This window comes from Melospiza melodia, chromosome 5 (genome assembly GCF_035770615.1).
Source record: "Melospiza melodia melodia isolate bMelMel2 chromosome 5, bMelMel2.pri, whole genome shotgun sequence".
Classification (NCBI taxonomy): domain Eukaryota; kingdom Metazoa; phylum Chordata; class Aves; order Passeriformes; family Passerellidae; genus Melospiza; species Melospiza melodia.
In genome coordinates, this window is record NC_086198.1 from 43,710,201 (window position 1) to 43,737,779 (window position 27,579).

Genomic DNA, 27,579 nt, shown 5'->3' on the forward strand with positions numbered 1-27,579 from the left:
GGCTGGAATTGTCTTTACATCCCTGTCCTCCTCTCCTGGAGGCTGAATGTAGAACTCCACTTGGTTTTCAAAAACCATCTCCAGGGTGTATCATGGACAAGGAAATCCAGCCTGACTTTCTGGGTTATGGAAGGGGCTGACAAAATTGTGTCTAGTCATTTGACACAATATCTTGTAATCCATAAAGCTCAGTTTTAGGTAACTCTATATACATAGAGACTTTATTTTCTGCCAAATATTTTTTTCCCGGGGGAGAACACCTTATGGGAGGTCCTTCAGTTAAAAATCTAAGTGTGCAGAATGATTGCCTGTGGTTGATGCAGGCACATGGATCTTGCACCAAGGCTGATGGGGAGTTAGTCTGATGGGAGCCTGTCAGGTATTTGGAGGCATGCGTGGCTCACTTTGCTTGCTGTGTGCACACTGGATATCACAAAATTCTCTTAGTCTTTAACTGTGATTTTTGAGGTACAAACAATGGTACCATGCCCTTCTGCAGGTGATTAATTCACCAGGACGCTGATGCTGTTCCACTCTAAACAGCAGGACTCAAAGGGGCAGAGTAGTGGAGCCATTTAAAATTGCACCCCAAATAGGGTCTATAGAGTAGTAATAACTAAAAATGCCCTATAGTTACACCAGCTATTTAGAGGGGGTGGAGTGCAGGTAGTCTGGCAAAATATCAAGGCAGCGGGCCCTGATTTTTTTTTTTTTTTTTTGTTTAAATTAAAAAACCCTGAGAAGCTCTGAGGGCTTTAAAATCAAATGTGATCAATAAGTCTAATTTCTGTATCTTACCTAGAAGCCTAGAAGAGTGCCCTTTCCTCTCATTTCCAAACATTTCTCTGTGAATTACTGACCACCTGCCCTCCCTTCTGGTGCTTTAGGGGGTAATCTATACCCCAGTGAGAGAGATTAAATTCAAGAATACTCTGAGGGTCTGAAACTTGAACCCTGGCCTCCTCCTTGCACCTTATGGTCCTATGGAAAAGGACAAGATGTTGGCTGGAACAGCCCCTGGAAGTAGAGCACAGAGGAGGTGGGTGCATATTTCATGACAGACTGCTTTAACTTTCCAAACAGCCACCTCTTCTATGGCCAGCAGCTACTATTAATTATTTATCAGAACACTTATTTGTACACTAAAAGCTAAATGCAATCCTTTCAGTGGAGCCTGGCAGAGAGTGGGCTGGAATAAGTAGCTGTGGATAGTCCTTCAGGAGGGGAGGTTTCGTGCAGAGCCTGTCCACATGATTCTCTCTGCTGTTTGTGCCTGGTACTGATATTTACATGTGGGAGATGAAAACCCAGACATTAGTAAGAGTCTGGAGCTGTGGGGCATCAGCCTGATCTCCCTTGGCCAGGTTTAGTAAGGGGAGTTCTTATGCCACCAGCATCCAAGGAGGAAGAGGGAATCACTTCCCTTGTGCTTCCTTCCTCATGAAGGAAGCACACACTGCCCTGGCTTCTCCTTCTGTGTTTGCTCTGGCTCTGTAAAACCCATCCTTGCAGCAGAGGAGGGAGGATGAATTTGCTTCCTTTGCCTCCACTTGTGGAGAGCAGCTGTGACCCCTTCTGTAGCCAGAGGGAAGGGAATAGGTTTTAATATTTCTCTCTTCCTTTTGAATTGAGTTCAAATGGCCATCCATGACTTGTGGTGCCAATGTGTTTTCCTCATCAAATACTGATATGGTTTCTGTACTGATGTGCTGTTGCCATGTAATTCTGGTGGCATTGCTGTTTAGGTAAAATATTATTATTTTTCTGTAGCAACTGTAGTTTCAGTAGGAATTCCAATTCCATTGTAATTATTAGAGACCGTAGTTGTAATAAATGTTTAGGATTGATGTGCATGATTTTAATTTTCTTCCAGCACCTGATACTTTTAATGGCTCAATTTTTTTCTAATTTGAATGTTGACATAGATGGAGAATTGATGCTGAATTTCTATCTAGCACTCTTCTGGGTGGCTTACCTTGGTGGGGGGCATTGCTTTAGCATCTCAATAGGAGAGAGAGACTTGTTGCTGTGAGCTGTGCCTTCTTCAGCCTATCTCAACGTGGGAGGCAGGACTCTGATGTTCTACCCAATTTCCAGCAGAGACCCTCCTTCTCCCTAAGAGTCCAGCCCTTCTACCTCCTCTGATGGTTCTCAACTGCATCCCAGGCCTGAGAACAAGGGATGTGATGGGCTGCCCCCTTACACTGTGCTCCTTTACATGTGCAAATGGTTTCAACCCAGGCTCCCCTCCCTTTGGGAAGCGTGGAGAGCCCTTGGCTCACCCTAAGCTCAATGCCCTGCTCCTGAAATGACTCCCCAGGCTGGGCCAAGTGCAGCTTCCTGCACAATTCCAAGGTAACCTTTCCTTCAGCCATCCAGGCCCCAGCTTGCAATGCTGCTCTTAGCCCAGGGGTTGCTTTGTTCAGAAAAGCCAATTGTGCGGGTATGGAAAGCAGTTTCTTGGATGTACCTATGGACCTGCAGAAAGAGGGTTGGGATTGGGTGCTCTTTAAGGTCCCTCCCAAGCCAAACCATTCTTAGATTCTGGGATTATGGAAGCTTTGCAAGGCAAACGCTTGATGAAAGCAAACAGCAGAATATTCATGCAGCTGAAGCTCAGCCAGCCCTATAGTCATAGAGGCAGTCAAAGCAAAATTGTTTGTGGACAAATCAGAATGATTTGGAACAGAAATGATACTTTTTATTTGGTAGAAGTTCATTATATGGCTTCTTTTACTGCTTGTAGAGAAATGATGAATCTTTTTCTGGGGACATAGAGTTAGATGCAATTTTTTGTTTATCTAACTGAAAACTCATAGTCAGAACTAATAGGAACTTATCAGCATTTTCTGTGCTCAGTATTGCCGTGGGTTTGGAATATATGGTCACATTTTCCTTAAAGTATCTCATTGTACTGCTGGGATAATTCCTGTACTGCAACCTTAAAAAAGCCCATCTTTACTTTTAGCGTATTTTTATCCTGCTCATAGTGAGTATGGCAGTTGAACTCTAGAGCAGCTCATGATTCCTGCACGGTGCTAAGGCTGATCATGGGCATTACAGGGAGTGATACAGCAGATATCACAGCCTCTAAACACCCATAAAGTTTTAATAGGACTTGCAGAACTTGATGGTGTGGGTTAATAGGGTGTTCAGGCTGAAAAGGATTTGTATGTGGGGGGTGTGTGTATGCAAGTGGTCAGTCACTGAAGCATCCTGCTCTCTGCTGAAACGTAACCCTTTGAATTTGATTTACTCTGATAAAAGGCAAGTTAGAGGAGCATTTCCCCAGCCTTGCAGAAGAGAGTGGTGTCAACAAGACATGAAGATACTCTGCTTTCAATTCTGAAGCTTTCAGACATTAGGCATCTATTATGAATCCAAAAAAGGCCATGTTCTGGGGAAATGGCACAAAAGCTGACAGACAGCTGTAAACTTGTGCACAGAGCAATGGCATGAGAACATCCAACCCAACTGAGCAGATCATAGGGTCTGGTTGATAAGATTCTAGAGGGAACTCAAAGCCAAGAATTTCTTTAGTTAAATGGATTGGTAGTTCAGAGCCCACCCCAGCCCCTCCTTTAGGGCAGCATTCCCAAAAGCAATGCAGGCAGTACAGCTTTAGGGAGGGGAAAAAGTGCATGGGGAGAGTGCACAGACAGGATGGGGCAAGAGAGGGAGCACCTGGAAACATGGCCAGCTATTGGAACTTTGTGAACAAGAAGATCCTGCTGTCCTTCCAGGCTGAACATTTAGAGCAGGAGGATCATGATTCAAGCTACTGAAGAAATGGGGTGAAAATGAGTTACTTCTCTTTTTATCTTGTTCTCTGAGGGCATTCAAAGCTAGGAGAGGTGGAGTAACCTGCTACAGGGGGTAGGCCAGACTCTGCAGCATTGATTCACACAGAGGGAAGGAGGGAGGCTTCAGGCAATATGAATGAGAATGTGGAAAACTAATGTTTTACTAACAGGAGTTAGTAAAAAATGACCTGGTAAATTCCCTGGGGAAAAGCGAATTTCCTGAGCTTGGAGTTTTGTTGGTATGTGTGGTTAGGACAGTGCAGGGCTTGTGGGAAGAGACTTCTTCACCTCTGAGCATTTTCCTGTGAGTGTTCATTCCCAGCAGCAGTGACTTGGAGCCCCTGTGCCAGCTGCGGAATAAAACCCCTGGGCTGCTGCTGGACTGGGCTCTGGAGCATCTGAAGAGCCCACACTGATTTCTTCAGTTTAGGTCTTACTGCCTCTAACAATCCTTGCTTTCACTCTATGAATGATCATGCTGTTTAAAAAAAAAGTTTCTGACAGATGTAGTTTGCTATCAAAGTGCTGGAAGAGAGCAGATCTGTAGGTTTTGGCTTCCTCACAGTACAATTACTCTTCCTTTGGTGCACAATTAATGTATCTCCGTGGAAAGCTTCTACCAAGTCATTTCAGTGCAGTAGTACTACTGAACTTTGCTGGATGGTAGCAAAAAAGGCAAAGGATGTGGAGAAGACTAAAGAAGTAATTGTATCCTCTTTTCCTCCTCACCTAGTTTCCCATGCTCTCCCTTCTGTGATCTTTCATACGTGTAGGCAGACAGCTGCTTCCCTTGGGAGCAACATCCCTTGGCATCAGGGGCATGTGGCAAAGACTATCTCATCTCAAACTTTCAAACAATCCTTGGGATGGCAGGCCCCGGGCAGCTTTTGGAAGCACTTACTGTGCAGAGGTTCCAGGCAGATCATTGGGCACGTTCTGGGTATTTGTACCTGCTCTGAGTGTAGGCACTGTCTGTGTGCTGGTATGAATGTATGAATGTGTGCCCACAAGCAGAGGTTGAGAAGCTGAACAGCTTACCTAGAGAAGAATTTCTTTCCTGGTGTGCAGCAAAGAGACTCCTGCTATTCAAAGCTCTTCACAGGGCTCCAGGTGAACCAGGCAGAGTTCTCAGCTGCCAGCAGCTCTCAGCAACATCCCAGGGAGGCTCCTCTTGCTCCGGCCCCAGTCACTGAACTCCACCGGCGCAGTCACATCTCATTTGTACCCAGCCTGTCCTTTCAGAGCGAGCAGCCAGCTGGAACGATTCAAACCTCTGCTCAGCACAGCGTTCCAAATGCAGCTTCCTTCCTGGGCACGGGGATGACGCCGGGCTCCGGCAGAAAGGCTGCGAGAACTCTGGGATCAGCCCAGGAGCCGCTGCTCGCGGTCCTGGCGCCGGCGCCGCGCTCCGAGTGCCGGAGTCAGGCTCCGGCTCCCGCGGACCTCCGGCAGCAGCGCGGCGGCTTCGCGGGGCTGCGCTTGGCAGCAGCGGCCGATCCCGCCGCTACTCAGCCCGCAGGCTTGCAGGGACTCGGAGCTGCCCTGATGTCATTCCGGCCGAGGGGGGATGCTCGGCGAGGACGCCGCGGCGGGGGCTGGTTCGGAGATGAGCCGCGTTCCTCTCCCGCCGCCCCGATGGATTCCGCGCTCCGCGAGGATTTGCATCATCTGTCACCGCGCGGCTGGACCACCTCCCCTCCTGCCCGCCCCAAATGCGGGAGGGAAGTCCCTCTTCCAGCTCCCGGTGTTACACCTGGAGCCTGCAGCGGAAAGCCTTGGAGCAAGGCAAAGCTGGCAGAATCATTTCTCTGGCAGGAGGATGCTTGTGCCCCCAGTGCCCCCCATCACTTCTCACTGTCTCCAGGTGCTAAAAAAAGAGGCTTAACAAAATCCCAGGGCTGGAAGGTTTTTGGTTCCTTCTCTTGTTAGGTCACTGATAAGATCATCTGATACAATAAAAGGTGGGTTTTAGTGCATGACCAAAATCAAGGAGGAGTCACCCAGCAAACATTCCCTGGCACCAGCAAATATTTGGTGCTCGGAGGTGAAAAGTATTTTCTTGCTGTACGTGACACAAGTTCCACCTATTTGTTGCATAATTTCTTATTAAAATCCTTCATTTCATCCAGCTGGATACAAAACCAGCCTCCACAGCCAAGAAACATGATTGCTACGTGATTTCAAATTATATTACAGAGGCAAAACTAAACACTTTGTATATTAAAAGAATTAGATTTCATTCCAATCTAATTTTCAGTTTTTGCCAGCTTGACATCTTTCACTCCAAAACTGTTCTTTGTACAATGCACCTTGGAATTGAAATTCAGCCAGTTCTGTGCAGCAAATGTGAGGAGAAAATAGTTTTGTTCAAGGAGACTGGAACAGACCCGGTCTGAGATGATGAATGACACTGTAAACTCAGATTTGAATCATAGGAGGGTCAGCTCAACCTTTTGTGTTTCCAAAGCACTGTGAATAAATGGCGTTCCATGCAGTTCAGCATTTACATCCTTCAGCTGGGACCTTCTACATGAAGAGCTGTTTGCTCTCTGTGAATATCCAAGTTTCAGAGACTAGTTTCAGGTAGAGATTCTGAACTGGGGACTTATTGATTCCTTCTGGCTAAATTAGAAACTGAGGGAAAAGTAAGATTCAAACCACTGAGTAATTTCCTGCAATTCCTAATTACAAAGCACTTGCTGAGAGATCTTTAAAAAATGCCTTACACCTATTGCCTGGCTCTAGATTTGGGATTTGTTTTCCAGAGACTGTTGGGAATGCTGGCTATGGAGATCCCATTGCAGCTGGGTGGTAAGCAAGTGCCTCCTTGCATTCTGTGTGAAGATCAGAGCTTTGGTCAGGCTGCAAACTAAAACAGCCAAACTGAGTTACAGAGTCTCTACCAACACAAGGAAATCTTCTGGTGCATTTTGTCTGAAAAGTGCCAGAGGTTCCATTGCTTATCTGATGGGGTGAAAAGTCCAGTTTGTTGCTCTTGGTACTGCTGTCCTTGGCTCCTGGCTGCACTTGGAGCACTGCAGAGGTGCCTGTGAGCAGGAGGGTTTGGCTGAGGGACAGCTGTGCTGCTCCAGGTGTGGTGGGAGCAGCGCTCTGCCCCCTGGAAGCCACCGCTGCGCTGTGGATGTTCCTGGGTGGGCCAGTGGCCAAGTGCTTGCACAAACTGTTGAGAGTGTTTTAATTCAGATGCTAAAGTCACTCTTTGAACTGAAATCCTTGGCTTAAGCCCTGCTGTGCTGGGTGAATTCAACATGAAGGAGCAGGGCTGTGGATTCACAGGGCTGCCTCTGGAGCTGTTTGCTCTGCTGGTGATTCATTGCAAGTGTGGGATCAGGACAATGACTGTGCCAGGGTCTGCCCTCAAGAGAAACATGTGGGAATCTGCTGGCAGAATTGCTCCCACTCTGTGTAGCAGAAAGAGCACACCAACCCTTGGGAGACGAGAGTGCAGTTTGAATTTTCACTTCCCTCTCCTTTGGGTAGTAGAGAGAATTGAACTCTTCCAGCTCAGTCACAGATGCACTTGAGGTACTTGGAATGTCCTTCTGGTCATGACATAATCCTCAAGCTCTGCTTGAGAGGAAAATAGACAAGAAAGAAAACAGGACAGCAAGAAACAGAAATTGAGTGTGGATGGAGAGAAACAAGAAAATAAGAGAAATCCTAGTAATAAAACAGTCTATTAATGAGGCAGCACACTTATGCTGAGATCCTTGCCCCAGGATATAAGTTTTTCTGGCTCTTACCCTGCAGCACAGATTTTGCATTGGGTGCTGTACATTATTCTGTAGCTGTTAATCCTCATGTGGTTTGTTTCCTCCCTGTACAGGCAGGCAATCACAACAGCTTATTCTACTTATTTTGGTAGCACAAAACCTAGAGATGGAACCTACCACTGCTTTGCCCAAAACTTTGTGGAAAACATGACTTTCTGGTTCTGAACTGTAGGTTTGACAGTCGTTGGGTTTTTTGAGTTTTGGTGGGGTTTTTTTAGGTGGTTGGTTGTTTGTTGTTGTGCTTTGTTGGTCAGGTGAAAGTGAGCGTTGCTGTGTTCTATCCAAATCTTCTTGCAGTTTACACACCTCTCACTGCAATGTCTGTACACATTTTAAAGTATTCATCTTCACACTAGCAGATGCAGAAAACACAATTCCTGCAGTTCTGTGGTTGAAAACACAGGATCCTAGAACATTTATGTTGAAATACACCTTTAAGGTTATGGAGTCCAGCTATTAACCCAGCACCACCCAGCCTAGCACTAAATGATGTTCCTAAATGTGCTGCAGAGCGAGCAAATCCTCTCAGAAGTCAGTGTGTGAACACGTGGTATCTCCTTGGTTCACTCTCCAGACTGTCTGGAAACTATCACAGGAATGTCTGGATTGAGGTTCTGTTGCTCCTATGTTGAGTTTCTGGGGTCTGGCTGCTCCCAGTCTCCCCACCTGTTATTCCAGTGCCTTGAGGACACTGGAATGGGCACTCCCTTCTTCTCCTCTCAAAAACCCCCTCACAGCACCAAGGCCACGCTTCAAAGCTGCCTGCAGGACACAGAACCTTTTCTTTCAGCTCAAGACACATCTATGGTCTTTAGTGAAAGTAAGATGGCTTTTGACAATGAAGTTCAGAATAAGTTTAAGAGAACAAAAAAATGACTCTTCCTGGCAGAACCAGCTTTTTCTGGAGCTGTGGAGATTCCTTCTGAACGTGCCTGTAATTAAACAGCAGTGTGTCTTGTTAGACACACAGAGCAGTTCCTCAGATGGTGCAAATTGTCAAAACCTCCCTTGATTTCAGAGGAACTATGACAACTTCATAAGAGTTATAGATTAGTCATAGTTCTCTAGCAGCAGTTTGAGATATGCAGAACTTGATTAACATCAAAAGTACGAGAAACACAAAGGCATAGTGGAATGTGGTTTGGGTTTCTTTGTGTATTCATATATTTCATTAAGAAAAGTCTATTTTGTTGTCTTGATGTCTCAATAAATTGTTGGGGTTTTTCATCTGACTATTTTGGCTCTGGCTCAAAACATGTCAGAGGTTTTACAGAAGCAGAAATGTAGGGATGAAATGTGGATACACTTGGAGCTGAGTTTTGTGCATTAGAACTCAGTTAAGGCATTCATGTCTTCTACTGGCAGTGCCTGCCTTGTCCTGGGCTGTTCTTGTTTCCCAGATGTCAGGGGAGAACATGCTGCTGGTGGTGCTCTTAAGCATGAAGTGCTGATTTGCAACAACATCAACAGCAAAAATGCTGCTCAGTCCTCAAGTAAAATTAAAGAACGTAAAAAATAGCTGGATTTCCTGACTGCTGACTTTTTCCAGGGACACAATCTCTTTTCCAGCTTCCCCTCTTTATGTCTGGACACACTTGTACAGATGATAAAGGCAAATCAGTGCATACCAGTTCTGTAATGACCTTTATCTTATGCTTTTATTCCTCTCTAAGGTTACTTTCATATCCTAGTGTGGCTTTCTTCCTGTATGGCTTTGGATGTATTAATTTCAGAGAGGGTGCTAATAGAAACTGATGTGGAAATATCTGTTAAACCAACAGACATTCATTTACATCCAGCATTAGAGCTGCTCCACGTATCTCTAATTACATTACTGTTTTATGTCTTAGGTGCTTACTCAGCTATGAAAATATAAACTGCAGTTTTAAGTGCTCCAATTGAGATACCATCAAAGAAAAAATTGGGTTTGTGCTTAATCCACAGCCTGACCTTTGTCACCACTTGTGACACTGAGCCAAGGGCTCCTGATGTGTGAGAGAGATGGATGTCTGTGTGTATCCATGGACCCTTCTGGGCTCTGCCCCACAATTTCCTTACAGAATCCTTCCCAGGTTCTGCTTTGGCCTGAAGCAGCTGACAGTTCCTGGGAAGTGAAAGGGGGCAGGACTGGAGCTTGGAGAGAGAAGAGCTTTTTTCCCAGGCCACACTTGAGTATAGCAGGAGAGACTAAAGCAGTGAGCAGGGTTAAGCTCTGCTCAGCCCCCTTGGGTTTGTTGTTTGTCCCTGTAGCATGTGACACTCTCTAAGAGTTGTGTCCCCTTTGCTCTGTTTCCATGATGACTCCTTTTGTGACCTCCCTGCTGGTAAGCAAGTCCGTCTGGTTTTGTAAATCCTTGCAAGAACAGGATTAAAAGCAGCTGCAGGTCCCATTCACCTCACTGCTTCACCCAGAAAAGCTGGCTGCTGCCCCCCTGCATGGCAAACTGTCACAAAACCAGATTTAGGAACTTTGGCTGTGCCCCCATGTCCCCTTCCTGTGAAAGCTCAGGGAATCCTTTGCTGTGTGACTCACAAAGGTTGTGCTTCACCAGAGACCACCACAGGGTTTCTCTGGTCCCCAGTGCTGCAGACAGAAGTGGGGTCACCCCGTTGTGCAGCTGCTCCCAGCCCCAGTTCAGGCTGGCCAGGGGCTGGTTTGGGTGGTGACACATTTTGTACAGCTCTGCTCACAGCACCTACAAGGGACTCCTGACAGGGTGGGCAGGGCTCTGCTGTTCCCTGCAGGAACTTCAGCAGGGCCCTTCCAGCTCCCGCTGATCTCCAGCCAAGCCAGCACCAAAAGCTGACTGATGATCTCCATGGGTTGGGACAATGATCTCTGTGTGACAGCAGCACTCTGCTGCCATGTCTGAGCTGTGGCAGGGCTGCTGACAGACAGCAATGCAGGCCAGCTGCTGGCACAGCAATTATCATAGGGAGTGTCATCCATAACATGAAGTGATGGCTTACAAATCTCAAACCCAAGCATTTCTTCTTTGATTATTAAAAACAAAGGGGCTTGAACTCTGTTTGATGTATTAAGTGATTACTTTTTAAAAGAAATTGAGTTAGTCAAACTGGAATGATTCCTAAAGTAGCTTAATTAGACCAGAGCTCCGGTGGGAGTCCCCTTTAACTTGCCTACAGAGACTCTTTTAATACTCTAATCCACCTCTGAATTAAAGGTGAAACCAGGAATGGTAGTTTCAAAGAAGGAACTACAAAGAACATTTATCTTTCTCTTTTTGCTCTTCTGTCCTTGCCATCTAGATATCAAGCTTCCATTGCATTCTAAGGATGAATCTTTTGTAGGTTAGCTCACACAAGCAGAGCTTTTTATATCCCACAATTTAAAACTTATAAAACACTTAAAGTGAAAAATCCATTACTGACACACTCTCAAACTGGTATTCAGGAATTGCTGTAATAAATGATCCTGTTGTGCAGGGTTTTGTTTCACCTCCTAGCAATTTTTAATTTTTTAGTTAATCCTATTATAATTTGTTTTCTGCTTTATCTGGTGCTATAGGAGGAGGCCTCGTGCTCATGCTCCAGTAGGGTGGGAAATCCTGAAATGGGAAATGGAAGTGTGCCCTAAGGTCTCTTTTTAGACTGATGTGACTAGGCTGTGCTTGAAAATAAAATTTAAAAAACCCACACAGACCTGGGCTCAGCAAAAGGGAGGCTAAAGACTTGAAAATGCTCTAGTCTGACAAGGGAAATCAAGATCATGATGTTATACTTTGAACTGGCCTTCTCTAGAGATGTGAAATGTCTTTGCAACATCTGCTAGAACAGAGTTAATAAGCTAAAGAAATACTTTTAATGTCTCTGCTATTGCTTCCCATTGCTGGAGGTAGGAATTGCTTACAGACTTCCAGCACCAACCCTAAAATATCAGGATGGCAGCATAAGGAATGGTTGGGTTTTTGTTTTGGGTATGCAATACAGTTCAGTGTGAACAAGCCCAGTGATCATTGCTCTCCAGCCATCTTTTGACTGAGGTTTCTTTTTAAAATACATTTTTCTCATGGAAAGAAAACAAGGGTGACTTAATTAAAATAAGCAAAGGAAAATATGGATGGAATAATCCAGAGAGCACTCCGAGTGAATAAGAACTTGATACTTAACCATTGTACTTCTTTATCATGCTCGTTCCTGCTTTACTTGTGGCTCTAATGTTCAGCAGGTTACATTTGAAAATATCTGTAATGATATTCTGGAGTTGCATCTTGGCTCCCCGAAGAGTTTGGGGCACTTTAGAAATAATATTCCACATGTTGTTTGCCTGTTCATACCAGTGCTGAGGCTACTGCCTTGTGTGCACTTGGGTTTAATTTTTGTTTATTCATTGTCTTTGTGTGACAGAAATGCTGACACACATGGAGCAGGGCTTCTGTGAACTGAAATTATCACATAAAAGCTAAATGCCAGTAATGGAGATATCTGTTACAATTTCAATGGTAGGCTTGAAAGAAATAAATTACATGATAAGAGGATAGTAGGTTGATTTCTCCTGGTGGCATAAAGCTTTTATGTTCAAGAGAAGTGTTTTAGGAAAGTAGATACTATGCTAAAAAAATGAACGGGACCAGAGAGCAGCAGCGCCATGTTTCTGTTGTAAATCTGTTACACCTTGGGCTCCCATAGAGGGCAATGTTGTATCACAGATGGTTTTAAGCCCTGGATTAGGGGTCTGCCAATTCATCTGTGCTGATGTACCTTAAGGAAAATTGCTGTTGCAGTAAATTTGATGGTGCATTTCCCTTCAGCCAGGCTGTGACTAACACACACAGTAATGCACGCCAAACCACATCACAGAGCCTCGTTAGACGTGAAGGAAATTAATTTTGTAGATTACCTATTGTAGGTTGTAGGGGGAAAGTCCCATTTTAGCTTACAGTGTTCTGTTCAGTAACCAGGTCACAGCAAGTGTGAGCCCTCCTTTAATACAGGTGCTTGGACAAACCCATAAGAAAAAGGACCCAAGTTGGTGGTGTCTGTTGTGGACACAGGGTTTGTAGAGATGTGTCTGGGGTGCATGGAATCCTCTGCATTTCTGATTGTATCCCCTGTTTCCTGCCTGTGGGACACATGGGCACAGTTATAGTTATGCTTTCCTTTTGTGCTTCTCTGGTTTTGATGTGTGGTTCAGCACAAGGCTCTGATTTCCATCTGTCTCAACCCCCTGGGTAGTTGGAACACTGAAAGGTCCATGCCCCTTTAAAACAAGTTCATACCCTAAATTTCTCTCCTATACTTATTTACTGCATGAAATCTCTGCTATGTTATCCTGCCTAAGCTGTGGAAGTACAGAGATGGTTAAATTATTTTTATTACATCTCTATTCCAGCAGTGACACTAAGGACAAGCCCCGCTGTAAATGTTGTACTCAGCCCTGGAGCTCAGTCAGTGAGGCTGAAATCCGTGACACTCCTTGTTTCACTGTTTCCCAGCAGAACTGATCCAGGGAGCCTCACAGCAGCTTCTTGTTGCTGGCATCTTGGAATTCTTCACAGAATAGGAAAGAAAAGTAACTAACAGGAGCAGAAACCAGAGATACAAAAAGGAGTAGAAAAAGCCCCAAGCTTTTGTCCAGAACATGAATATGGGCTATAAACAGTTGGGTGTATGAGTGAGTTTGGGTTTTTACTCTGAATTCAATTTTCCATCCAGGTTTTTTACCTGAAGCCAGGTCCCCTCCTGGGCATCCAGATGCATCCCTAGGAGCTCTCCTGTTGCTGATGTGGCAGTCTGTGCTGGCAGCCAGGGCCTCCTCTCTGGGGCCATGTGTCTCATTTTCTGCTCTCTGCTACTTCAGGAGTCTGGAGAGAGTGGGAAAGAGCAGGTTGTGGCTGGCTGTACTAGCCAGGGTCCCAAAGAGGTGGATGCAATGAAAGAGAAGAATTACAGGCAACTCACATTTAATGCAGGGGTCTGTGCTCTGTAAAGGACAATTTCCAGCTCTTAACTAATGTGAGATTTGGCAGAGTGGGTTTCTCTGCACTTCTGTGCAGTTTACATCTCATTAATTCACACATTCAGGGGTTATTTAAAAGTGAGTTGATGACACCTCATGGCATTTGTAGCCATCAATCTGTACAAGCACAGAGTAGGGAAAAGCAACACTTCCCAACACCACCCCTATGTTGGTGAATACAAGAATACTTAGATTAGACCCAAAACAACAGTTAGAAGGGAGCTCTGATGAATCTATTTGAGGCTTTCTAGAATGACATGGACACTTGACATTTTTAATAACACATTTTTCAATAATCAATAACTATCCAACACAGCTGTTCTTTGTGTTGCTGTTGTTATTCTGCTGCTAATAAGTCATTGGCAATGACATTCCAATGCAGAATGTTAATGGAAAATGAAGATGAGTAAGCAGCATATATTGAAAGCTGATGTCAGTCATAAATAGGAGCACTAATTATGGCAGTGGATCTGTCTCCCATCAAACAGGAATGAGATGTGGAGTAAGGACATGGGTATGTTCTCCAGAGCTCTGCTCTGCATAACTACAGCCAATTTGCATAACCTCAGGGGTTTGGATAATCCCCTGTAACCTGGATGTAAGAATTTTAGGTTCTTTGTAAGCTCTGTAATTTGAGAGGCTTTGCACACATTGGTGAGAAGAATTATAACACCATTTCCAGAACTACTGAAATGCTGCCAGCAGAGTTATTGTTGGAAGAGGAAAGCTTAGTGTTTGGGTTAGAAATGGAAAACTCCATAGTAAAGTGCATCCTAAAAGTTTAGTCATGCAAAAGATTGACTGGAGTTACAAGTTTTGAGGTTTTATGTCTAAGTGGTAGCAGCTTGCTGCTTCTCAGTGGTGGGGTTCTCTTCAAGAACTTCTCACTTTGACTTTTTGTGGAGCACTGGGTACAGAACAGGCAGGAGTGGGAGTGAAGATTTGCGTGCAGGGTGTAAGAGTAGGGAATTATTTCATTGTGCACAAGCCTGGAGGTGGAAGCTCGTTTGAGGGCACTCCAGCAGCTCTCCATCCTGCCTGGTGGCCCTGCCATCCAACCCTTGCCTTTCCCAGGCACCTGTCAGTGGGACTGACAGGATCCAGGTGCCCTGGACACCTCTGTGCCACCTCTGGCATTCCCAGAGGATCACACCCAGCTGCACAATCTGCACTGATGTGTTTGGAACCAATTTAGGCTATTAGAGGTTTAGAGTCTTCCTATGTGTCTGTGGGGCTGACTGCCCAGGAGGGAGAGCCAGGTGAAAATGCACTGACCCAAGATCCTCTGTCAGTAACTGCAGTGTGGGGATAGGGAGATTGCAGTGGGGTAGAAATCATTTCATTCCAGGATAAATCCAAGCTGGAGGATGTGCCTGGTGTGAGATACCTCCCATGGGATCTTCTGTGTCCATTGCAGTTAATACATCAGCAGGAAAAATCTACCTCATTAAAAAAATAATGAAGAAGACAAAAGGCTTCAAGCCTAACAAAGATGCAGAATTGGAGTTTAAAAGTGTTCATTGATTATTATCCACTGCTTTTCTGGCTGCATGCCTGCACGGGCATGCAGATGTTACCAGCTGGAGATGCTCTTTAAATCAGCATTTCACATCCACTTCTCCAGGCACCAAGATCTTTTCAAACAAAGGTGCAAAGCCAAGACCAGTCACAGTTTTAAAGTCAGTTCAGGTGAACAGGAGAAGTTGCCCAGGTGCCAAAACTCTGAACTCTTTGTCCCTCAGCTGTTCTGACAGACTTCACATAATTGTGCAGACAGGACACATCTATAACCTCAAAACTGATTTTTAAAATCACAGTGGTGAATGTTTGGGTTTATTTGATTTTCCTGAGTCAGCAGGAAAAAGCAGATTTATTGTTGTGCCCCCTCTGGGAACCAATTCTGCTTCATGCAAAAAACCACCCTTCTTCTGCTTCAAGGAAATGAAAATTTAATTTAAAAATGAAATTAGTTCCTCACCATTGACAATTCGGTTTTCTGTTTGTCCATGGCCAAAGAATATTCACATAAACCAGGTTCATTTAATTGCAGTTCAGTAATGCCATGCAGCTTTCTGTACTGATAGAATGAACCTAGTCAGCTGAAATAGGCACAGGTGTTTCAAAGCCAGCAAGAAGATATGAATATGAAAGCTCTGCTATTAGAAAGCTAAAAGCTCATTTTCTCCATGTTTAAACTCACTTTGTGGTGGTTGCTATGCTACCAGCTCTGCAACTACTTCATGGAGCTTTGAACTACAGCAAAAGAAGTCTCTGAAAATGACAGACATGAACTAAACTGAAATCGAACGTGAGACCATCCTGTGAAGTTTTTACAGTGGATAAAACTTTATATTTAGCAATATTTAAATTGGTTACTATGAGGATTCAGCTAGCCTTTTCTTCCAAACCTACTGAACTTTTTTTGGTTTTCCAACACGTTTTGGTAAGTTTTATCTGTTACTAAGCTTATACTACCAGCATTAACAGTGTTAGTTTCAGGATGTGTGTAATTTGCAGCTACTGCTAAGAGCACCAGCTGTTACCCTCTTTAATGTACGTGGAAATGGATCAAAATCTCAGTAAAAAATGTATTTCCATAATGGGAAAAAGTAGCCTGCATTCAGATGATCCATCAGAAAACTGCTAGGCAGGTACTCTGGTGTTCAGGAGGCAGAAAGGTAATACCAGGTAAAGGGTCTGAAGATATTCAAAAGCTGTAACAAGCAGATTGCTGAGAGAAGGAACATGGCAAAGAAAGTTTTCCCTTTGGAAAACCAGGAAATGCAGTCAGCTGTGAGTGTAAAACGTTGTGGTAGATTTCTTTCAAGATGACATCTGCAAAGCCCTTTTAGGGAAAACACAGGTACCATTACACCAGGAGGAAGCAGGGCCACGTTTGGATGATGAATTCCACCTAAGGGAAGTGGTGGTGGATAACTTGGGTGCTGCAGCTGGAGAAGACCTAGAGGGAAAGGGGATGAAGCTCCTGCCGGGCAATGGCAGGTCTCTGCTCCTGGTCCAGCCAGTGAGGAAGCATGGCATGGCTAAAGCTCAGGTGCTAATACAGGCAAGCAAGGAGAGCCTCCTGTTTAAGGCTTGGGCAGCTAAATTCAGGAAACATGAGGCTTTATTCTGCAGAGCCTAATGGCAAAGAGATGGATGGGATCCCCTCATGTGACCTATTTCACCCCCAGAGTGATTGTTTCTGTGAAGTGGAAATAGATGAAATTGCATCCCAGGAGATCCATCTGACTGCTCTGAAAGCACCTTCAGAGAGCCATTCCTGGAGGAGGAATATTGGTCCTGCAGCAAATCCCTGCTCTCTTTGCTTCTTCCTTGGCACACCTGTGTGTGTGCACATGCTGGCACTGGGGATTGGCAATTCCTCTTCATGGCTCTGAAAGGCTCCCACGTGGTTCCTCAGCTTGGCTGTTTGTCACATGGCTGTCACTTCTGTGCCTCCATACTGGAGCAGAGAGGGAGGGATGTGCTTGTCTATAAATACCTGCACTGTAGGGACTCAAAAGATGCGGAGGAATTATTGAGTATTTAAAAGATGTAATGGATGGAAACCAAACCAAATAAAGTAATTTCTATGCTTAGGAGAAAAAGGCCCTATTGAGGAAAGGTCAGCCTGACAATAACCTAGGTAGAGAAAGTTGACTGTGACTGTAGAGGTGATGATGTGAGTAGTTGATAAGGTACAGGAGAAAACAGAGAGGCATAGAAAAGTAAATAGTAAATAGGAAGTAGTTTGTAGTAGTAAATAGCTTGTAGAAAATGTTAATGCACTAATGAGCAGCTGGAGGGAAGAGCCTGGCATTCCTTCCCCATCCCTGGGCTGTTTAGGGTTCTGCTCCAGTGACAGCAGCAGCTGTTCATGGCCAGGGGAAGGGAGGCACACCAAGATGATCTAGGAGGCCCCTCTCAGCTTTAACATCCCCAGGATTCATTTGGCTCCCTCTTGGCACAGGAGTGAACTCACCCTACTTTGATTTATATATCCAAGGTTTTCATTTTAGTACTCTTGCATGGAGGGGAAAATATTGCAGCCTGACAAGAACTTGGAAAAGTTACTTGCCATGGGAAGAAGTGCATTTCTGCTGTTGTCACCAGGGATTGCTTATTTTCTGCCCACTGGCCACAAGTGCATTAAAGGCTCAGGAATGGTAGCACCAGTAATTATCCTAAGCTGCAATATTTGCTGTGCAGAGACTTTCAGCCATCATAAAGATTCCTTTCTGTACTGTCAGATTTCTGTATTGTGGAATTACAAGGATTTATTTTACTGAAAAGAAAAAGCTGTCTGCTGATAAGATCACATATCAAAAAGATGCAAAAATGTTCCCTTTACATTGGCTAAGGCAGGGACTGCATCCTTCTTTTGCATCCTAATTTGGAGACCCAGAAAGTGTAGTGCTAATATTGAGTGTCTCAGCAGTGTTTTCCCTCTGTTCAACTCCACAGCACCCACATCTCATTCCTCCATCAGAAAGTACAGGGAGAAGGGGGTTCTTGTTCTGTAGGAGCAGAATGCAACATCTGTAAGGCTGCTGTGCAGTCCTGGGTGCTTGCTCCTCTCTGGAACATCAGGAAGGAATAGAACTCAGCCTCTTTTCTTACTGAGGTGCGCAGAGAGCCCAATGCAGCAGAGAGGGAGGTGGAGAGCACGTGGTCCATCCCTCTGCCTTTCCTTGAACAGCTGGAGGTACCTGTTCTCACTCAGACTTCAGCAATTAAATGGAGTGGACAATTTCCTTGCTCTCCTCTTTTTAAGATTGCCATGTCTGGGAAAAGCTGAGCTTTGGTCACCAGGGGAGGCATCTCATCAGGGGTTCTAAGTGATCACAGCTTTGTTGAGTACACTCCATGAAAAGGAGGGGAATGCTCTGAGGATTATGATCTCCCTCCCCTGCTTTCCTGGCTTTCCCCATGGATGGTAAACAGCAATTATTTGTCCAGGGCAGACAGATGCATCCAAGATGTTCAATTTCCACCAACTGCAAGGCAGCAGGTGGGATAATTTTTTTTTTCTGTTTATCACTTGATTTCAGTCTTAATTTTTCCCAGAAGAACTTTGCTTTGTGTTTTGATTTCCTCAGTGATATACAATATTTTGGGAGCTTTGTCTGTACAAAACAGACTGGAGTCTACTCCACTTTGCAACTTGAGTATGCTTCTCTTCTCTTTTAGAACTGATGGCCAAGAAAGCACCCAATACAGAGTTGGCAAGGTCCTTGCACAGGGACCTTTGTATCTTAACTCTTCATCCACCCCTCTAGTTTTTAAACTCTCTGCTGCTGAGTTGCTTTACTACATTCTATAGAAAAGCACAGGCAAATACGCTCAGTCTTCATGTCTTGCATCACTAAGTGTTCATACTGGGGACTATTTTATGATTTTTGGCTTTTCCCCTGCTTTTGACCCCAGGTTTTAGGGCTGCTGCATTTCAGGTGACCTGGCTGCTTTCTGAACTCCCAGTCTCCATCTTTGAATCTCTTCTTCCTCTTCCAAAGCCCTTAGTATTGATGGATTCAGGCAGGTGATCCCATGACACCTGGACATAATTTATCCTGAGGTTTCTCTGCAAACAGGACTCCTGTTTGTTTGGTGCTCTCGGTGACAGCACCTTCCTGCTCAGAGCCATGCCCGGATAGTTAATTCCAGCAGTCTGCTGCCAGGGAGGGATGCTGCTGGGCTGTGCTGAGAAGGTCACTCCCAAGCAAGCTCCTCCTCTGTCAGTCCTGCTCCTCTCAGCTGATGATGAGGATTGGAGAAATTTAAGAGCCAGTCAGGTAGAACAATTGAACCCCAAAGAGGGATGAGTAAGGCAGAGGCCAAGTCTGCATTGCAAGAGGAGAAGCAGAGACACTGTCAGCCTTTGCAGTGAGATGCACATTCAAAGGCATGGCAGGTTCAGTGAATTGCTTTTGTAATCTGTTCATTTTACAGGATTTGAAAAGTCTCTTTTCTGAATTAGTCAAGTTCCAAATGGAGTATCAACACTCCCATTTCACTGCCTTTCCAAGGAATTTGGTTTGAGACAGTCAGCTTATCTCTCCCTATTAACCATGGTCAGGTACTGAGCAGGGCTGTGAGCACAGAATCTCTGACAGAGCAGCCACGGCACGGCTGAGCCAGGATCGGAGTCAGCTGCATTGAACTCGGTGCTGCCACACCCAGCCAGTGGCAGCTGCCACTTGCAGGCCCAGGAGACAGCAGAGCTCAGGACTGCCACGCTCCCTCTGCAGAAGCACATGTGGCTGCAGGGGCAGCAAACTTCCTCTTGGAAATGCCATCGTGCCCAGGAGCCCATTGAGCCTCTGGTGGCTGTGTCAGGGACAGGGCTCAGCTCAGACAGGGACTGGATCCAAGCTTTGCAGCTACTTCCTCTCTTAATTCTGGGATTTGCAGTCCAGAACCAAAGGGAGATGGGAGCACAGAGGTAGGGTGGGAATTACCAGCATGGTGGCTATCCCAGACAGGAGGAGCAGCCTGGGCACACCCCGTGGCTCCCTGCTCTGCAGAGGGACTGAGGGCTGCTGAGCCCCTGCTGCCAGGCTGCCCGGGCCAGGCTGGCAGAGCTGGCTCAGGTGCCAGCACACTGGAGCTGAAGGCAGCCACTCCCTCAGCCGGTGCAGGGCAGGAATCTTGCCAGAATGGCCACAGCACAGGCGAGGGAGTTGAAGGGAGCAGACATGACAGCTCATGTGTGCTGTTCCTTAGCTGTAGTCACTCTAAGTAGGTGTAAATTGCTGCATTTTAAGAACAACTTTCTTGTTTTCACTGACACGCCAGCAAAGTTCTGGCAGTTTTCTTAAACATGATAATTTTGTGTAAAATACAAAAAGGGCCTTCAAGGGCACATGTAAATAAAATGCAGCCAGTTTTAAAAATGCATCTGGCCTTTATCACTCTTGTTCTTCTGTGTCCTGAGAGCAATGGCCAAATTAACTGAGCTGCATCCCAGTAAAGGTAACCAGTGCCTGATGTAATCCATCCCAGGCATTGTCATGACCCTTCATTTTATACCAAGTTCCTCTAGCCCAGCATCTTGCTTGCAAGTTCGAGTTCAGATCTCAAATGAGCTGATGCTTCTTTAAAGATTTTTCTTTTGCTCACTCCTCAGAGCCCTTGCCAGCCGACCTTCAGCAGTAACAGGTATGACAAGGGTTTGATTTTTTTATTCTTAGGCCCTGCTTAACTTACTCCACATTGCATGAAAGAATCCCAGACCAGGTCCAGAGAGTCAGGAAAATCCTTCAAAATCTCTGGGGTTTGTTCCCATTTTTCTTTGTAACATCTTTCAGTCAATTTGAACAAAATTGTCAAATGAAGTAAAAATCTGGTCTTCATTATAATGACCTCAGCAAGGAACAGCAAACAGAGAAGGAAAACTCTCCAGCACTGTGGGAGCATCCTGCAGCACCTGTGATCTAGCCTTTGATGAACACAGAGAGAATGTGAGGTGCTAATGATACACTGGACACAGAAAACAGGTGCCAGCAGGGGATTTTTTTACCTGTGTTATTCCCACAGAGCTTTTGAAAATAATTATGCCTTTTTATACTATTTCAATAACTCCTCACGCCTACTTTAATCCAATTGCACAATTCCAACTATGAAATCACTAATTAAAATGTATTCACAGCAAGGTCATTTATTGCAGCGAAATAGATGGGGTGGATGCAGAGCACTCTTGAGACTGAATTCGCCTTTCACCTATCAATAAAGCACAATGAAGAGAAAGGGAGGAAAAGAAAATAAAAACAAGGGATCTCTGTTCCAAATACTTCTGCTTTACTTGCATGATTGAAGAGAGACAGGTGAGAGAAGTGTGGTTGATTGCCAGCCAGTAAAATTATTTAATGAGATTTGACTTTTCTGGTAGCCAACAGAAGTCCTGTTATACTGGAAATCTCACAATGCAGGAAAGGTAGATGGAAAAATGATAGAAACAGAATTGAAAAGCTGTTAAGCAGAGAAGCTGCTGCTGTCCCAGCCATGAGACAGAGCAGCTCCCAGTGCAGAAGGACATCAGCTGGGTGCCTTCCCTGTCTGAGCAAAAGGTGAACACAAGTGGGAAACAGAGCTAGGGAAAGTGCAGGGAGTGCACTGCAGGGGAGATGAGCCTGTCCTTGGAGCTGTGGGAGGGGATTTCCTGTGCTAGCCCTGGTGCCTGTGACCCTTGGACTTTGATTGTAGAAATCTGTCATCAGACAATGGATGGAGAGAGCTTTTGTGCCCCATCCTCCATCACCAAGGTTTTTTGTGTTTGAACTTGTTAGTTCATTTGTGGGACTATGAGCATTGGTCAAACCAGAGCCTTTAAAGCAACAATTGCAGAAGAGTTACAGCAATTAAATTTGGAATTGTGAATGAAAGCACCATGGCTCTGATTTTCTAAGGGCTTGCAGACAATCAAGAAACAACCTATATTGAGAGCACCAAATGTTCCATCAAAATGTTCTTCATGTCAAATGTTGGTTGCTCAGGAATAATCTGAAGCCAAGAAATTAAAAGCCAAGAAATAAGACAGAATATTAAATATCTAACTTGAAATGAGCCTGGAAATATAGAGATGCTGTGTTTTATCAGTGTGTGATTTAGCACAGCTTACACATGGAGTAAATCAGGGCTTGGTTTTTAGCTGGTTTCTGTGTTCTACAGGCTCTCCAAAGCTTGGTATACAATATAACAGGGAAAAAAATCCTTGAAAAAAGAAAAAGCTTTGTGTTTGACATTCTCCATGACAAACCTGATGTGTTAAGACAGGTGTGGTTTTGGCTCCTCAACTTGGAGCACTTTCCAAGTGCTGGTTTTCAAGAAATGAACGCTCAGCACTTGGGAAAGGCTTCCCCAGCATCAATACCTGTGGGACTCCAAGCCACCCCTTGCTGCAGGCAGTGTCAGTTCTGTAAAATGAGCCAGAACGTGTCACAGCAGTGGGGAAATGCTGTGTCTCTAAGGAGGGCTGTGCTTTCATTGGCAGGGTCTCTCTCCTTTGGCCTGGCACTCCTTGGGAAGCTCGTTCCTGGCTCAGCTAGCTGCAGTAGGATGCACTCAGCCTGTAGGTGTCCTTGCCCCAAAGGCAGTCAACTCATCCATTTTTCCCGGAGAAACTGGGACTACAGTAAATCTTCTCTGGTGTAGGAGGAGCTCCAGCTTAAATTCCAGCTGAGGCCACAGCTTCAACTCAGCCAATGCTGTTATTTTGGATGAAGCAGTATTTTAAACAGCTTGAAGCACAGAGCTAGGTGGGAGGGGTTCCTGACAGCTCACAGCTCCAGCAATTAGGGAAATGCTAATCCAAACCATCAGTGTTTTCTTGGACACATTTGAAACCTGTTACAACATCCTGTTCTTCTGCTCATGTGTTTTCTGGTAGCAGTGCCTCTCATAATTAGTCTGAATAGGTCCCTAAAAGTGGATAAAAATTACCTTGGTCATACTCATAATCTGTTATAGGTAATGCAAGCACTTCTAACTTTCCATTTCATGTTGTTCTAGCTAATAAATTTTTGATGGACACTGTGAATTTTTTTGCAGACTACCAAGGCATTTCAGGTCACAATGGTGTTCTATAAGTGCCCCTTACTGACTCTGGTGAGCAAGAACAAGGAGTCACTCTTTGTACACTACATATTATCCTTTGCTTGTAGGTGTTTTGCCAGGCACTCATAACAAAATGCCACTTCCCACCTCCAAATCTCCTGTGAAACAGACGGAGATAAAATCCCTTGGATTACATGGGTGGCTAAGACACAGCACATGACTCTTGTGGACAGGCTTGTTCAAAAAATAGTTGATATCAAATAGGATCCAATGGGGCTGTGCTTTCTTCCCACCACATTTTTATATTTCCATTAACCAAATGCTGATAACCACAGGATCCAGCAGTCTCATCCCATGGCAGGAAATCAACATCCCTGAATACAAATACCTGTGTGCATGAACAAAATTTCAGAGCAAGTATTCAAAGATAATTGAAAGACTACTTTTTGTCATCAGAATTTCTGAGCAGTAGCTGTGTTGTTTACAATGATTGAGATGTTTTGGCTACCTGCAATAATTTTTTTTACACCAGAAATTTTGGTCCTTGACCTTACCAAAAGGAAAATTGTAGTCAGTGCCCCACATCTGTTCAGGCAGTTGTGCTTCTGCCCAGCCCCAGGGTGCTGTTACCAAGCATCACCCAAAATGGCAGCTGAAAAGCTGCTCCTGGAGAATTTGTATCCACACTTAGGGCTGCACACATCCATTTAGCAGGTAAATGGGCATTCCCATGGATGCTTTAATACCCTATTATTCTGCAAAACCAGACCTCACAGCGCTTTTATGGGGGAAGCTCGGAGTGGCTCCTTAATTGTTTTGCTAGATGCTCACATAAAGTCCTGTAAACTTCAAGAAATATATATAATGTTCAATCATGTGGCAGTAATCCTGGTGCTCTGGTGACAGAAAAGGCTATTGGTATCCATCTGGGAATGTAATTTTCAGCTTATTTACAGGCACAGAGCAAACTCTCTTATTTTCTCTCCTTCTCATTTTCTCTCTCCTGTCTTTGTTTCTTCTTTATGGGTATTAATTTGCTCTTTGGTGCTTGAACCCTTTTTCTGTGTCCACCTTTCTACTGCTCTTGCTTTGAATTTGTTCTTAATTAGCATTCTTAAATGTGCATTTATGGGTATGCCATGGTAGGTGGGGAGGACTGAGGGAAGAAGGGCATAGTTCTTTTTAAAGGAAAGAAAAGAAAAAGTGAAACTTCAAATCTTCTCACTTTCCATTAGGTTTTACCATTGATTTCTGCATTAGCTCATTCACAGTGATCCTGAGTGTAAAGTTAAATTATATTGTCCATTATAAGTAAGGAGCTTTAGACCCCAGTTCAGCAAAACAAGGCTACTTAAATGTTTACAGCTAAGCCTGGGCTAAATTTTGCATTCAGCTGGGATTTTAATAGGCTTATAGAATTTCCTCCTTTGTTTACAGCCTGTCATGGCTTTCCCTGGCCTGAATCAAGAGTGTCTTGTCTTGCAAAAAACTGGAAGGAATCAGCAAACAAAAGTGTAGGCAGGAATATTTCCCTTTTGGAGCTGGTTTTGGAGTCAAGAGTGCAAAGGGCTGAGTGGCTGTGCCACTAAGGCATTCTAAACTTGGAAAATGATGGAAAATAAGTGCAGGTTAAAGGAATACCAAAAAATCACAGCATGTACCAAATTCTGATTTGGATTATGGGAGTTTTCTCTGACACTACAAAAAAGCAGAAAGATGGAAGAGAAAGTGTCTGTGGTTTACTGGCTGTGCTGCCTAAATATAAACTTCAGTTAATTTTTCATGTGATACTTGAAACAGAAATATTCTGAACATTTCACGAAGTAAACCTTACAGGAATCCAGGTGGTAGCTGGATTTCAATATGGATGTGATGAAAGTTTGATAAATTTAGATGTCCAGAGTAGGCTGGAATGTGATGTCTCCTAGACAGAAACATATTTAACGTGGGTGTTGACAGAAGCACTAATACAATTGATGCTGCTAACTTACCTTCCAGCAAAGCAGGAAAATCACAAGAAACAAACCTGCTGCTTTGAGTCAGTTGAAAGAATTAATCTTATTTTTACCAGATACTAAGGCTAAGAGGAAGAAATAACAGATGTGTTTTATTTTATCTGTCTGGGCCTAAAGCTGTTATTTAAACAACAAAACCTTTCACAAAGGGATGTTTGGGAAAGAATTCCTTGGTTACTTAGGCTCTGGCATAGAAACAAGGCACAGTAGACAGCCTCTTGTCCAGCTGCAGGTGTTGAGTTTCATTCACTTCAGAATCCCAGATGAGCCTTGCCTTAGAAATCATAAACAAGGCTTAATAACAGTTAGGCTGAGCTGGAAAGTTTTATCACCTAGCACTTTAATCACAGTTAGTGTGGAGCAAGCTCTCAGCTGACAGGTTCCACAGTGCAGAGATCTGCAGCATTTAAGGTTATTGACACTGCCAGAAGGAAATCTCTGACTGGCCAATATCAACTACTAAAACTCAAAACCTTGTCCTTTGAAATCTGGAACTTTCTAGAGCAGTACTGCCTTTGTTCATTAGGAGATAGGGAAATGAAATTCTCTGGGGATTTTCTTTTCAGTTAAAGAAACTGTTCACAACCACCAAAATTAGATCAGGGCCTGGACTCTAAAAGCTGAATGCAGCCAGGAGTGAGAAATAAATCAAATCCTGTAGTTCATGGATTCTTTGTAAGAGCAAACTTAGAGACAAAAGAGCACAAAGGAAGATCTATTGCAAAGCTGTGGACTTGAACTTCTCAGAAGGATTTAGAGCTCATCTTTCCAGTCATGAACAAGCTGACAGGGCTGTGTGGATGTAATGGAAGGTAGATCTGATTTCAGGTGACAAAAATTGCAGTGTTTAGAGAAGGTCAGCTATTCTTTCCTCCTCCCTCGTAATCCTATTTTTCAGTTCTTGACCAGGAAAACAAAACACATCTTGTTGCAAACACCCAAATGCTTGTAAGGCCTGAGGAGTACTAAAACAATTCCATCTCCCCTGAAATCTTTAACTCTTTATGAAGAGCATGCATCAAATTTTAAGGAAGTCTGATCTTTCCTAACACTTTAGGGGTACATTCAAGAGTGAACTGCAGGAATAATGCAAACAGAGAAATGAAGAGTGTGGGCTTACCTTGCATTAGGCACTGCCTGTGTGAGAATCCTTGCTCAGGGGTAGATGTGAGGTTGTACAGATCATTTTGGAGAACCTTATTGCCTGTGAGATTAAAATTGTTGTATGAAAGCAAAATCATAAAATATTTATAAACTTGTTTTAAAAGCATAACTTAAACCAACATATTTCCAAAAGCTGTAATTACTCAATAATGAGAATCCATGAGGAAAAGGCCAAGGGATGGTTTCTGTTTAGCCATGTCAGTCCCTTGGGAAGGTCACAGAGTCCCAGAATGGTTTGGGGTGGAAGGGACCATTAAAGGGCACCTGGAGCAGCTCCCTGCACTGGGCAGGGACATCTGCAGCCACATCAGGGTGCTCAGAACTCTGCCCAGCCTGGAATGGTTGCAGGGTGGGACATGTGCCACCTGCCAGGCAGCCTCTCAGGCAGGCAAGGCAAGAGGAGAGCACCACATCTATTTGCTTTAACAATCAGCTGGTTCCAAACTGACCTAAATACAATTTGTAGCTGTTTTGTAGGGAACTTTTGCCTGAGCTTTGGCTGACTTATGGCTCGTTTACACATTCCTCTTGGGAAAAACAACGTTGGACTTGTTGATTTGCTGCAGACATTTCTTTTCAGGAACCCCTCACTAATATCCCTAAGTGATTATCTGGGAGAAGTGTATGCACATGGGACAAGTTGGAACAAGGCACAATATTTGTGTCTTGGCAAAGTAGGGGTGTTGTTTGCTGGCTAAACCTGTGAGGTCATGCAATGCTCAAAATAAACTCTCCCTACAGCATTAAATAGAATTGTTATGTGGCTGATACAATATCCTAACCAACATCTTATTTTGGGTTTATAGAGGTGTTGTCATAAACAGGCAGCTTTAACCTTCATTGATTTCAAGGACTCTGTCATTATCCATTTTCCAGGGTGAGGTCTCTGATTACTGAGCATTCTGGTGCTTAATTTCATGTGATAGGCCTGAAACTCATGGATAAATTGTCTCACATCATTCTGAAGGCAAAATCCTTTCTAGGAAAAGCACCTTTGAAAGGAAAACCTACAGGTAATAGCTAAACATGGCAGAATATCATTTAAGCAAGGCTTGTCTGCTGTGAGGCCACCAAGAAGTTTCTTCTGTCTCACTTTTCTGGCACTGTGCTAATACAGCTCCACCAAAGGAGGTGATTTTTTCACCCTTTCAGCCAAACCTCTGACCACAAGGCACGCTGCACTAACAGGAGTTCATGATTCATTGAGGAGTTGTCTTTGTGCCCTTGGCTGTTTGCTTTGAAGAAAGCATGTGGGCTGTAATTTCCAA